Here is a 12,247-nt window from a genome sequence, read left to right on the forward strand (position 1 = left end):
TGGTGGCTGAGGAGTCAAGCCATCTCATTCCTTTTATAGCCAACCACAACAATTAGGGTTTTTGGGTCTGGACCAAGTTACGCCCAGCGTAACTTTCGGTACGCCCAACGTACCCGAGGGAGGACTCGTTTAAATGGAGTGCACGAGTACGCGCAGCGTACTCCTTGTACGCCCAGCGTACTCGCCCAACATAAAAGCCCTAAATGACAACAATTAAAGATGAAGGGCTAAATAAAAGAGTACATGGATTTTGGGCTGTTACAAAATTAGTGAATCTAACCACAAAGTTGTTTAGGAAACAACTTAGGATGCGAAAATAACTCACCAAAAGAGTGTTACAAGAAAGTTAGGAGGCTGAAATGGAGTTCACGACCCTATGGAGTGATCACAGCCCAAGAACACTTACATTTTCACGGCTCAAACATGAAGGGTTCACGGCCCTGATGAGGGTTCATGACCCTATGAAGGGTTCGCGGTCCAAAGATGTGAAGAACACTTGAAGATATTGTTGTTTGGCAAGTGTTTGAAGACCCTTTGTTGTATTCCAGGAAGATACAAAAAAAAGGGAGAATTAAGAGACGATAAGAGTGTTCTTGAGGATGATACTTGAGAGAGAAAGAGATGTTCGCAACCAAGAGATGAATAAATGAGCACTAAAATCGAACACTTCATATATATATATATATATATATATATATATATATATATATATATATATATATATATATAGGGTCTAGTTCACGGCCAAGGGAAGGTTCTCGTTCCGAGGTTCATGGTCCGTGGCTCACGGCTCGGGGATCACGGCTCGGAGGTTCATGACTTGGAGTTCACAGCTTCGGAGGTTCACGACTCGGAGTTCATGGCTTCGGAGGTTCACGGCTCGAAGTTCACGACTTTGGAGGTTCACGACTGCGAGGATTTTGTGGTCCATGCGAGGGTTCTCATTTCCTAAGGCTTTTCCCTCCAAACTATAACATATTAGTTACAAGGCTTCAATACTTATAATCCAATAATCCATCAAATTTAAAGATAATAAAAGAAATAAGTATGACCAAAGTTGACTTTTATAAGAATAAAATTTTTGGGTTGTGACATTATGACCATGGAAGCCCCATGCAAGAATATAAGCAAGTTTATGGTCTTTTTAGCACTAAAAAAACCATGCATGGAAGGAAAGTTCAGAACTTTATGTGTCCAATGGATGTTAAAACCCTAGATCTAGGTTTGTATGTGTGGATTTGAGATTCTATGGCCTTTTGGGCTAGATCCTTATCATATAGTAATCAGGGTTTTGTCTAAACCCTTTTAGGAGGGTTATGAATGGGTAAAGCTGGAAACTTTACCCTTAGAAAGGCCTTTCCAGTGGGCAAACGAGATAAGGACCATGGATCTACTCGGCGAGTCCTTTGTGGGACTTGGCGAGTAGGAGCTGGAAAGTGAAACCCTAGTTCTCGGGGTTTGCTCCCCTATTTAAAGAAGCTCAAGCCTCTTTTAGTTTCCTTGCAACCCCTTTCCATCTCTAACTCGTGTGTGTGTGTGTGTGCCCATTGTGTGTTGATGCTTTGAGACAAGATTTTGGTGAAGGAGTTTGGAGAAAATAAGTGATTGAGGCAAGGAGCTAGGAGGAGATCCGAATTCTACTTCTGTGGACATCTCTTGGGAAGGTATTAAACCATTACCCTCAGTTATTTCAGTCTAGACCTTATCTTTGAATGAGTTTTAGGGTTTTATAAGGGTATCAAGTTGGTAAGACAATCTATGGGCTAGATATGAAGTTGTAACTTCAGATATGGACCCTCCTTGGATTATACAAGCATAAAGTTCCAGCATTAGTCGAGATCAAGGTTCCCTTGGTCCACGAACACCCATTAAAATTTTGGTTTTGCCATTAAGAGCTTGTAAAGCCATGTATGCACGTAAAGTTTGCAACTTTACGTGATAAGTAGGCCTAAGGAAGTTGGATCTGCAATTTGGGGCCTTGCCATGGCTTAATGACGTCTGCATGTTATAATGACAAAAGGGACTTGGCGAGTCGCAAAGCCGACTCGACGAGTCATATGAAGTTGTGCATTAAACTCGACGAGTTGGATGAACAACTCGGCGAGTCAGATGAAGGAAGTTGTGAACTCGATGAGTTTTTTGAACAACTCGGCGAGTTAGATGAAGATGGCCATGAAACTCGATGAGTTGAAGAACAACTCGGTGAGTCGGATGAGTTTTAGCCAAGGATATGTTTGTGTGTATACCCGTCGAGTTGCGAGGAGGTACTTGGGATTGTGCTCCAAGGACTCGACGAGTGGAATGTGCTCCAAGGACTCGGCGAGTGGCCGAGTGTACTCGGCGAGTTGAGGTCAACATGGACTATTGACCTTGACAAAGCACTTTGACCTGGATCAGGAATTTACTAAGGGGGGGGGGGGGTTATGGAGTGCCTTATAAGGTTAAGGACTTATGTGTATATTGTGCTATGGTTATAGGTGGTGGAGCCTGTGTCAAGTAATCCGATAGTTGGTGTTTACCTTTCAAGTCGACATCTGCAAGGTGAGTTAGGTCTACGGCACCAAGGCCGACCCTTTTTGTTGTACTGTTATGGTATGCTATATATGGTTATGATCTGTTAGATCAGAATCAGGGTAGACAGTATGTTATGCTCTTATGATCCGTAGGGATTGGTATGTTAGTGATCTACTAGGTCGGTACTCTAGTTACAAGATAATTCTATGATTGATGATCAGTATGATAGATATGTTTGATGTTTGTATATGCCAGTATATGATAATTATGTGCACATGGTTAATTGCTTGTTGGTTGGGTTGAGGTAGTCCTGCTTTATGCTGTAGGCCAACATACCCTATGAGCGATCCGCGGAGACTGTAGGCCCACGTGGCAGACTAGTCATGTCGAAGGCTCGGGATAGATCCAAAAAGACGGTAGGCCCGGTAGGGCGGTCCACTCAGGCCAATGGCCCAATATACATGTTGTTTGATTGATCGTTATTGTTATGGTTTTGCTAGCGTGGTACAGGTATTTTGGGGGTGGCTCACTAAGCCCTCGGGATTATAGTTTTTAGTTTATTGTTTCAGGTAGTTCAGGAGATCGTGGAAAGGAGAAGGCGTGACCGTAACACTCCTCATCCTCCTAATTTGTTTTGGGGACACTCTGATGATAAATGAATTGGAAATGTTTTGTAAAAACAATTACTATTTGGTCCTTTTGTTAATATTAAAAGTTTAAATTTGGCGTTAATTTTATGGATGTTACAGATTGAGTGTTATTATGGAATTTATAGTCGGAGAGTCATCGGAGCAGCAAACAGGGATTCTTTACTCGAGTTCAACATTCTCTTTGAAAGGTGAGTCTTAACCTATAGGAAAAGGTCTAAGGCACCATGGCCGGCCTGTTTATGTGTGATTGTATGTTTCGGGGTTAGCCCGATGTAGGTATTATGTTCTGGACTTCGGTCTGATGTTAGACGGGGCTCGATGCAGTTAGTATGCTTGATGTCTTTGTGATTCTTGCATGTATATGATTATGTGTTCTGGACTTTGGTCCGATGTCGGGGCAAGCCCGAGGAATGCTAGATTTCTTGTTATGATTATGTCTATGTTTATGCTTATGTTATGCTCATGATATGTATATCATACTTCGGTCTGATGCTAGGTAGGGCCCGATGCAGGGGTTAGGCCCACGTTATGCCGAACCTCTGTGCGGTGTCGGGCAGGGCTCGATGCAATGGGCGAGGCCCAGTACGTGATTATGTGTTTAGTATGTGGTAGCTTGGGGGTACTCACTAAGCTTTATGCTTACAATTTTCAGTTTTTGTTTCAGGTAATTCTGCTAATAATGGGAAGGGCTCGGGATGATTGCATGGCACATACCACAGATTCAACCTCAAATTGTTTTACACCCTGATGATTACTTATATGATTTTGATACAGTGTTGACATGATGTTTTGAGATACATGATTTTTGATTTGTATTATGATGATGGATGCTTTATGATTTTATTAATGATCTAAAAACGGAATTTTTCGCTTGAATTTTTGGGATGTTTTGACATATAACATAAACATGGAATCAAACAAACATTAAAAGTCCAAAACATTTAATCAAACAAACATTAAAAGTCCAAAACAAATTACTTCAAAATAAATTAACGAATATCAAAACTTATTTTACCTTTTGTTTTGTACCTTTTCCACTATCTCTGTCTTCATCCTCCTCCAGTTCTTCCTAATTCACACCTTCTAGCCATGAACTTGAGCCTTCCAAGTATGTTAATTCAGGATGGATATCTCATTTCTTATGTGGTCCCTCTTTATAAGCTTTAGAAAATCTTGAAGTCAAATGGATATTTGAATAAACAAAAACAAGTTCATCGGTGCTTTTACGGTTAATTCGATTTCTCTTCACACTATGAAGATAGGAATATGTGCTTCAATTTCTTTCGGATGAAGAACTTCTTATGGGTTGCGACAATATTATTTTTGCCACTACAACTAAATCCAGTGTTTCCGCACCATAAGTAGACCATGAATCAGCAGCTTCCGTTGTAACTGCATCCATTTGAGCCGAAGGTAATGCATAAAGACCCTTCTTCATGTGAAAAGTAGCAAATGGTTCTCGTAAGAATCGTTGTTCATATTTATTTTCTGCAATGCGATTAAAAGCCTGCATTACACCTTGTACAACTTCTTTATCAGGGTTAGGTGGTTTTCTTCGTATTCCACCCGGTGCTAGCTTTTCAAGATAATGTGCATGGTAAAATCAGGAACTTAAAGCAAATCCAAAACAATGCAATGGGATTGTCATTTTCTCCCACATTTTCAATACAATTTCCTCTACTTGAGGTAAATATGACTCATACATACTTTCTATCATCACTTCTTTGATTTCTCCTAACATATTATCCATCTTTTCATATATTTCACCCATTTTTGGGCTTTCACCATCACAAAATTTTAGCATCATAAAAATATGCTTTGTGATGCGTAGAATATTTTAAACTTCAATCGAAAAGTCATCATTAATGATATTGTAAACAACAAGCTGTCCAAGTTGTCTAATGTGTTCAGCACTTTATTTCACCTAATATCTCCATGAATTAAGAGAAATAATTGTAGATAGGGCCTCTCTACAAATGAATAACATCTTCAACAAAACATAGTGAGTGGCAAATCGAGCTTTTGCAACTTTCAAAAGCCCTAACTTAGAATTGTCCCTAAAATAGCTAAAGCGTGTCCATGGTTTAAAAAATATTTGACAATCGTTTTCCCTTTCTATAAGTGTCCTCTAACCTAATAAACTCACATGCAAAGTCTTTAAAAATAAAGTTTAATGTGTGAGCAGAACTTGGTGACCAAAATATATGCTTGTGTACCTTTTCAAGTTTCTTTCCCGCTGATTTATAGTTAGTTGCGTTGTCCTTCACGGCTTGGAGAACATTACTTGGCCCAACAGATTCAATTTCTTTCATTAAAATTTTTGCAATCCTTTCATCTGTTTTCTTCACCCTAGAAAGTTTTCGGCATGCATAAACATATCACGACAACTATTTACGGCAAGAACATTGATCAAAGTGTTGTGTTTGATATTTGACCAGCCATCATATAGTATAGAAAGACCTTGTGAATACCATGTATCTTTAAATGGTGTTAGGCTCTTGTCAACATCTCTTACACGTTCATCTAATAGAATGGTCCTTGCTTTCTCACTAGACGATACTTTATAGCCTTCAGGTGCTTTTCTTATCACATTTATCATGTCACGAAATTGTGGATTACGCAAGATGTTAAACGGAATCCCGTTTGCACACAAAGCCTTCACAATTTTTAAATCAACCATGCTTCTCTCCACTATGGAAAATGATTGCACTAGTGATTTATTAGTGTATAAATTATGTTTTTAGCGAAAGAAAAATATTTTAAGTATTTAGAGACTCTAACTTTTTCTGCATCATTCACCTTCTTCGACAACCGTTGATAAAGTTCTTGATCATTCAAAATAGCTATACACCTTTTGATTTCAGTATTTTTTCCTAGTTCAGCTCCAAAAAAGTTAGTGTGTATTCGAATGTATAAGCTTGTAAACTTTCCATTAAAATTATTACAGACCCACTGTTTAGAGGCCCCTACTTTTTTTTACTGTTTCCAGGCTTTAAGAACCTAACTTCATCAATAAAAGGCTTATAATCGGAAGAATCATGTACCGATTGTTGTGATTGTGAACCCCCCGACTGCTTACTTCGGCCTCTTCAACATTCTGGTCGTCCTCGTTCCTTTCTTCCTCATCTGTGAGACCAATAAAATCATCTTGATTTGGGTCTACATCTTCCTCACTGGTACCTGCTCTGTTCTTCTTTCCAAAAACCCTCTTTGGATTTCAAAATTTCAATATAGAATTTTTTTGTGTAAACTTGTTTCTATATTGTGGAATAAGTAGAACACTCAATTGTGTTTGAGGCATGATCGAGCATCTCAATTTATCAGTGATTTTCCCTCTAATCGATAGACCTTAGAACTTCAATTGTGAATTTTGAAATACCGATCGCAATACCCTATTAATACTGCAATGTGGGGTCAATTAAACATAAACGCGCACCAAATCGCAAGTGGTGCATTGTACACATGAAAGGGGAAACACCAATTCATATGAAGAAATCACGTCATAAGGCGTATCAGGAATGTTAGTGTACCTCGATTCTATACAGATGACCTAGTTAAAAAAGTCGTGGGCCAATTAGCGATTTATGTGACTATGCTCCTTACCACCCTCTTGGAAACCAAACTCTGAAAAAAACCTCCTAATGAATAAAATTTCACTAACCCTTTATCTGACGAACCCATAAATTACTACTATAATTCCAAGGCCCCGTAAATTGCATGGCCTCCATGTAGGTAGAACCATTCCGAAACACAATCACGAGGTCCTCCTTTTGCAATTTGGACTACGAAAAATCCCTTTTTATCCTTAACCATTCAACTGATACCTTTGGCTGACAGATTCCTTAACCATAACCTGCTAATGAAAACATCTGATATATAAATACCATGATGACACCCAATTCAAGTCTCATCTATATAAACATTGTAGAGAAGCACGTACAATGCCATCATATTCTACCACTTCCGAGCTATAAGACCGAACTTCTAGTGAGAACCACAGGGCCAGGGACTCTCAAAACTATAATCACCAAATCAACTCTATCGATATGCTTCCTAAGACTCGAAACCCCTCAGCTCTATACTTTAGAAACTGTATTTCCAACACTGATATTCTTTTATTCGTTGAAACCACCCCTTGTCTTTGACCAAGAACACCGCCAAACACACAAAATGAAGTACTCAGAAGACATCTATCTCTAATTTCAACCAATTTCGAATCCATAAGATATACCAATACCTTATATAAACCCTTGACTACCTAACATGTCATTACCAACCCATGTTCCTATGAGCAAAGATGATCAATCAAAAAGTTTTCACATTGCATCCACCCTTATCAACTCACGAGTACCCCCACTTGGTAAATCACTCAAGACATTCACAATGAACTTTATGGTTCAAGACTCCATAACTGATACTCAACCTTGGTAACCAAACCCATAATAACAACTCACGAACAAACATGGCTTATAATGAAAACACTCCGCAAGAGACTTTTAGATGCATGACTGATACTACCAACAATCCTTTAAATTCTCTCTTTATCCAAACTGATTGGATCGTGAGTGTCCCAACTTCCAACAATGCTCCAACACTGAAAGTACGACATGTAAAAGAAATAAACAGTCAGGATCATTGGGCCCACATCCTATGTCTGGAATGCTCCGTGTATACTAGAAAGACTCTAGTCAGATCCATCAAAATACCAACCCTGCCAGTTCAACACAAAAGTGATAAATCATCAATCTCATAGCACTTCCATTGTTCAATAGAAGGTAAATCTCTGATGGTGGAATTTGGTCAAGCAAGGTTGAAACCTTCTCAGATTAAAAAGGTTGTTAATACAAGGAAAACCTCAAATGTAGTCGATGTTACGTCAAAGAAATGTGTCGATGTCTTATATGAGCATCGAAAACAACATAGATGTAACAGCCCGGAATCTCAAGTATAGTTAAAATTATATTTTGGGGTGCTTTAAAGGGGGGACTCGGCGAGTTGGAGCCAGACTCGCCGAGTAGGATCGCAGACCTGGTCGCGGGTTTGCGACTGGACTCGACGAGTCAGATAGGGACTCGGCGAGTCTGCGCTGTTTAGCGAAAACCCTAGCCGTTTAGGTTTGGGATGTATAAAGGGGACTTATTGGCCGTCATTGTCCGTCTTTAGCCTACTGAGAAGAACCCTAATCGGTTGTGTGCATCTGGAGCAAGGATTGAAGGCCATTGGTGATCTTGAAGAAGTTATTGTGCAAGGAAGAGAAGGGTTTGGCTAAAGGAACAGCAAGGGAATCAAGTTCTGAGGATTGGGGACACAGAGAGTGCATTATTCAGGTAACAAATCGGATTATAATCTGCTATGTTGATGTGTGCATGTATTTAGGGTTTATGGAACCCTTTTGTGACTAGATTGATTGTTATCCTTGTTTCCCCAAACGATTATAACCCTGTATTAGGACCTTTAGAGGTCCAGAATGTCCCATGCCTGTGTATTTCGGGAATTAAGAGAGGTTTTGGATTGGAATCCTTATGTCTTAGGTAAAAATGTAAATTATAAGCCTTGGGGTGTAGCAGGAGCACCTAAATGAAGGCCTTACGTGTTGTACCAGCTTAGGAGGACCAAACCTATGAATGGTCGGAGCAGTTCTGACCTTAGGGAGCAGTTTGAGCGGCTGCATGGCATGGACTCGCCGAGTCAGATGAGCAGACTCGACGAGTAGCTTGAAGAATAACTGGGACTCGTCGAGTTGTTCCTCATACTCGACGAGTGGAGTCGGGGTGGCCCCGCGATTCTTCCAGGAGTAACTCATCGGGTCAAGGAGGATACTCGACGAGTAGAAGGGAAACCTTAGAGGATTGGAGGACGACTAGACTCGCCGAGTCGCCAGAGTACTCGCCGAGTCCGGTCGAGTTGACCGTAGACCGTTGACCAGAGTTGACCCATGTGTGATTTCTTAGGGTCAGTTAACGTGGAAGATAAAAGTATTAATAAGAGATAATGATGTTATAGGGAGCTTGTAGCTCGGCGGATCAAGTACGAGGGATTTCAGGAGTTGCTAACTTTCAGTATCCGCGAGGTGAGTCTTCTCACTATACTGTACCCGGAAGGGTTTGACTGTGTGACCGGAAGGTCGGATATGATATGTGATATACGTGCTATATGTGGTAAGATAATTACTATGCATGCTATGTATGTTTATATGGGCCGGAAGGCAATATGTATGGGCCGGAAGGCAATATGCTACGTGACCGGAAGGTCGGATATGATATGTGATATATGTGTTATATGTGGTAAGTTAATTGTTATATGTGTTGTGTATGTTTATGGGCCGGAAGGCAATGTGTTATGGGCCGGAAGGCAATATGTTGTGGGCCGGAAGGCGAATATGTTACGGGCCGGAAGGCGATTATGTTAAGGGCCGGAAGGCGGGTTGTGCTGTGGACCAGAAGGTCAGGGCCTGGAAAGGCGTATATGCGTAAGTTGTATATTGGGGAACTCACTAAGCTTCGTGCTTACAGTGTTTTGTGTTATGTTGTTTTCAGGTTCTTTTAGTAACACGGATGGCACCGGCTCGATTGTACACACCAGAGAAAGAGTCAAATTTTGGAGGATCCTGGTTTTCTATTCAAGTGAAAATGAAACTATGCTTTGTAATTCAATTATGAACGAGATTTTTAACAAGTGTTTTAATATTAAAATGATTATTTTAAATGAAAATTTTGCCTTGAAATTTACGGTGTTACAATAGAGGAATGGAGTTATATGGACTTATTAAACATTTTCAAGTTAAAATATTAGATGACATTGACCAATACTTTTTCATGGATTTTTCTGATGATGGGTATCCTAGAAATATCTTTCGGGCTGATGGTAGATTAAGAGATGCTTATACAAAATTTTGATATGATGTTGTGTTTGATATCACTTATATGGCTAACAAATTCAAGATGCCTTTTGCTCCCTTTACTGGGGTGAATCATCATGCACAATCTATACTTTTTGGTGGATTATTGCTAGAAAACAAAAAGGAAGAGACATTTAAACAGTTATTTGAACATTTTCTCAAATGTATCTTTGGCAAGTATTTATCTGGAGGCAATTATTACCGATCAAGACAACGCTATGGGTAATGCAATAATTTTTTTTCGAAAGACACAACATCGATTTTGTTCATGTCATATCATGAAGCATAAAATTGAGCACCTTCGAACATATTTTTCCCGTTAAAGTGATTTTCATGAAGCGAACAGACAGTGGGTAAATAGTGACACCATTTAACAATTTGAAGAAACATTGGAAGATATGCATAGTAATTATAAATTGGAAAGTAATTGTTGGACTAGTGACATGTATAACAAACGTATACATTAGGTTAAAACCCATCTTGAAGGATAGTTTATTTGCTAGTATGACCACAATCGGACAAGGTGAGCGTAACAATTCATTTTTTGATGGATTTGTTAACTCGAGGACCATGTTGAATGAATTCGGTTTACAATACAACAAAGCAATTGAATCTTGAACCGCTGCCGAACAAGATGAGGACTTAATGACTATGAACTGGAGGCCGTTTCTTTCTTCGGTGCATCTAATTTAAGCAAAAGTAGGTCAATGAAATACTAGAAGTATGTTTGATAATTTCAATAAAGAATGGACCGAAGTTATTACCAATTTGACTCACGAGACTCTAAGAAAAACTATAGAAGAAATCACGTATAAAGTTGGGCAACTGGATGTTAATAAAAATATATTGGCGTATTGTTACCTTTCGTTCATTGAATCAGTTCAACGTCACATGTTCATGCTCTATGTATGAGACAAATAGGATATTATGCAAGCATAGCTTATATGTGATGAAGAAGAAGGATGTTCAAGAACTGTCGAGTCACTATATTTTATTGTGATGGACCTAGGAATGGCAACAAGGCGGGTTCAAGGTGGGGCATTGTTTCCTAAGGCCGCCAAATATCATTCGGGTATCTTATCGGGGCACCACATTGGGTTTCAGGTTTTCCCGTCGGGTTTAGGGTATCTTATCAGGTTTACAACAATTCATAATGAAATATTTATTCCGGTTTAGGTATCCCCATGTCTTATAAAAATATAATAAAAAGTTATATTACTAAAAAATACATGTTCTAGCCTCTATTTTAAATTAAAAATATGATGCATCACTTTAATAAAAGAAACTAGATGTTGTTATATTAAAATTTGTTTGATTTAAGTGTAGTGTAATATTTCAAAACATAAAATAAGATCATTACACTAAATTGTTAATAATTAAAAGGATTCTCGACAGTAAGTATTGTATCTTTGAATGTATGCAATTAATAAATATTCGAATATATATATATATATATATATATATATATATATATATATATATATATATATATATATATATGTTCAGGTTCATTTGAGACTATTCTAATTTTGTTAAACAAAACCTAAAAATAATTTTAAAAGGAAAAATAAATGGAAAAATCCAAAAATTCTTTTTTTATATATTATTTTCGGAACTTGAATTAACTAAAAAAACAAAAAAAAAAAATTAAAAAAATAAAAAAAAATCCTGTTATTTTTGAAAAATATGTGAAATATTCTAATACAATATTACTCTGACATATTTTAAAAAATAATTTAAAATACAAAATAAACAGAAAAATCTAAAAATTCTTTCTTTAAATATTATTTTCGGAACTTGAAATAACTAAAAAAAATAAAAAAAAAATGAAAAAAAAACTTTTTTTTTTTTTTTTGAAAAATACATGAAATATTCTAATAGAATATTACACTGTACACATTCTAAAAAAATAATTTTAAAATGCAAAATAAATGGAAAAATCTAAAAATTCTTTTTGTAAATATTATTTTCGGACCTTGAATTACCTAAAAAAATAAAAAAAAAATCCTGTTTTTTTTTTTTTTTGAAAAATACGTGAAATATTCTAATAGAATATTACACTGTACATATTCTAAAAAATAATTTTAAAATACAAAATAAATGTAAAAATCCAAAAATTCTTTTTTTAAATATTATTTTCAGAATTTGAATTAACTAAAACAGATAAAAAAAATTAAAAAAAAAT

The sequence above is a fragment of the Lactuca saligna genome, chromosome 1 (assembly GCF_052625555.1).
Source record: "Lactuca saligna cultivar CGN05327 chromosome 1, ASM5262555v1, whole genome shotgun sequence".
Lineage (NCBI taxonomy): Eukaryota > Viridiplantae > Streptophyta > Magnoliopsida > Asterales > Asteraceae > Lactuca > Lactuca saligna.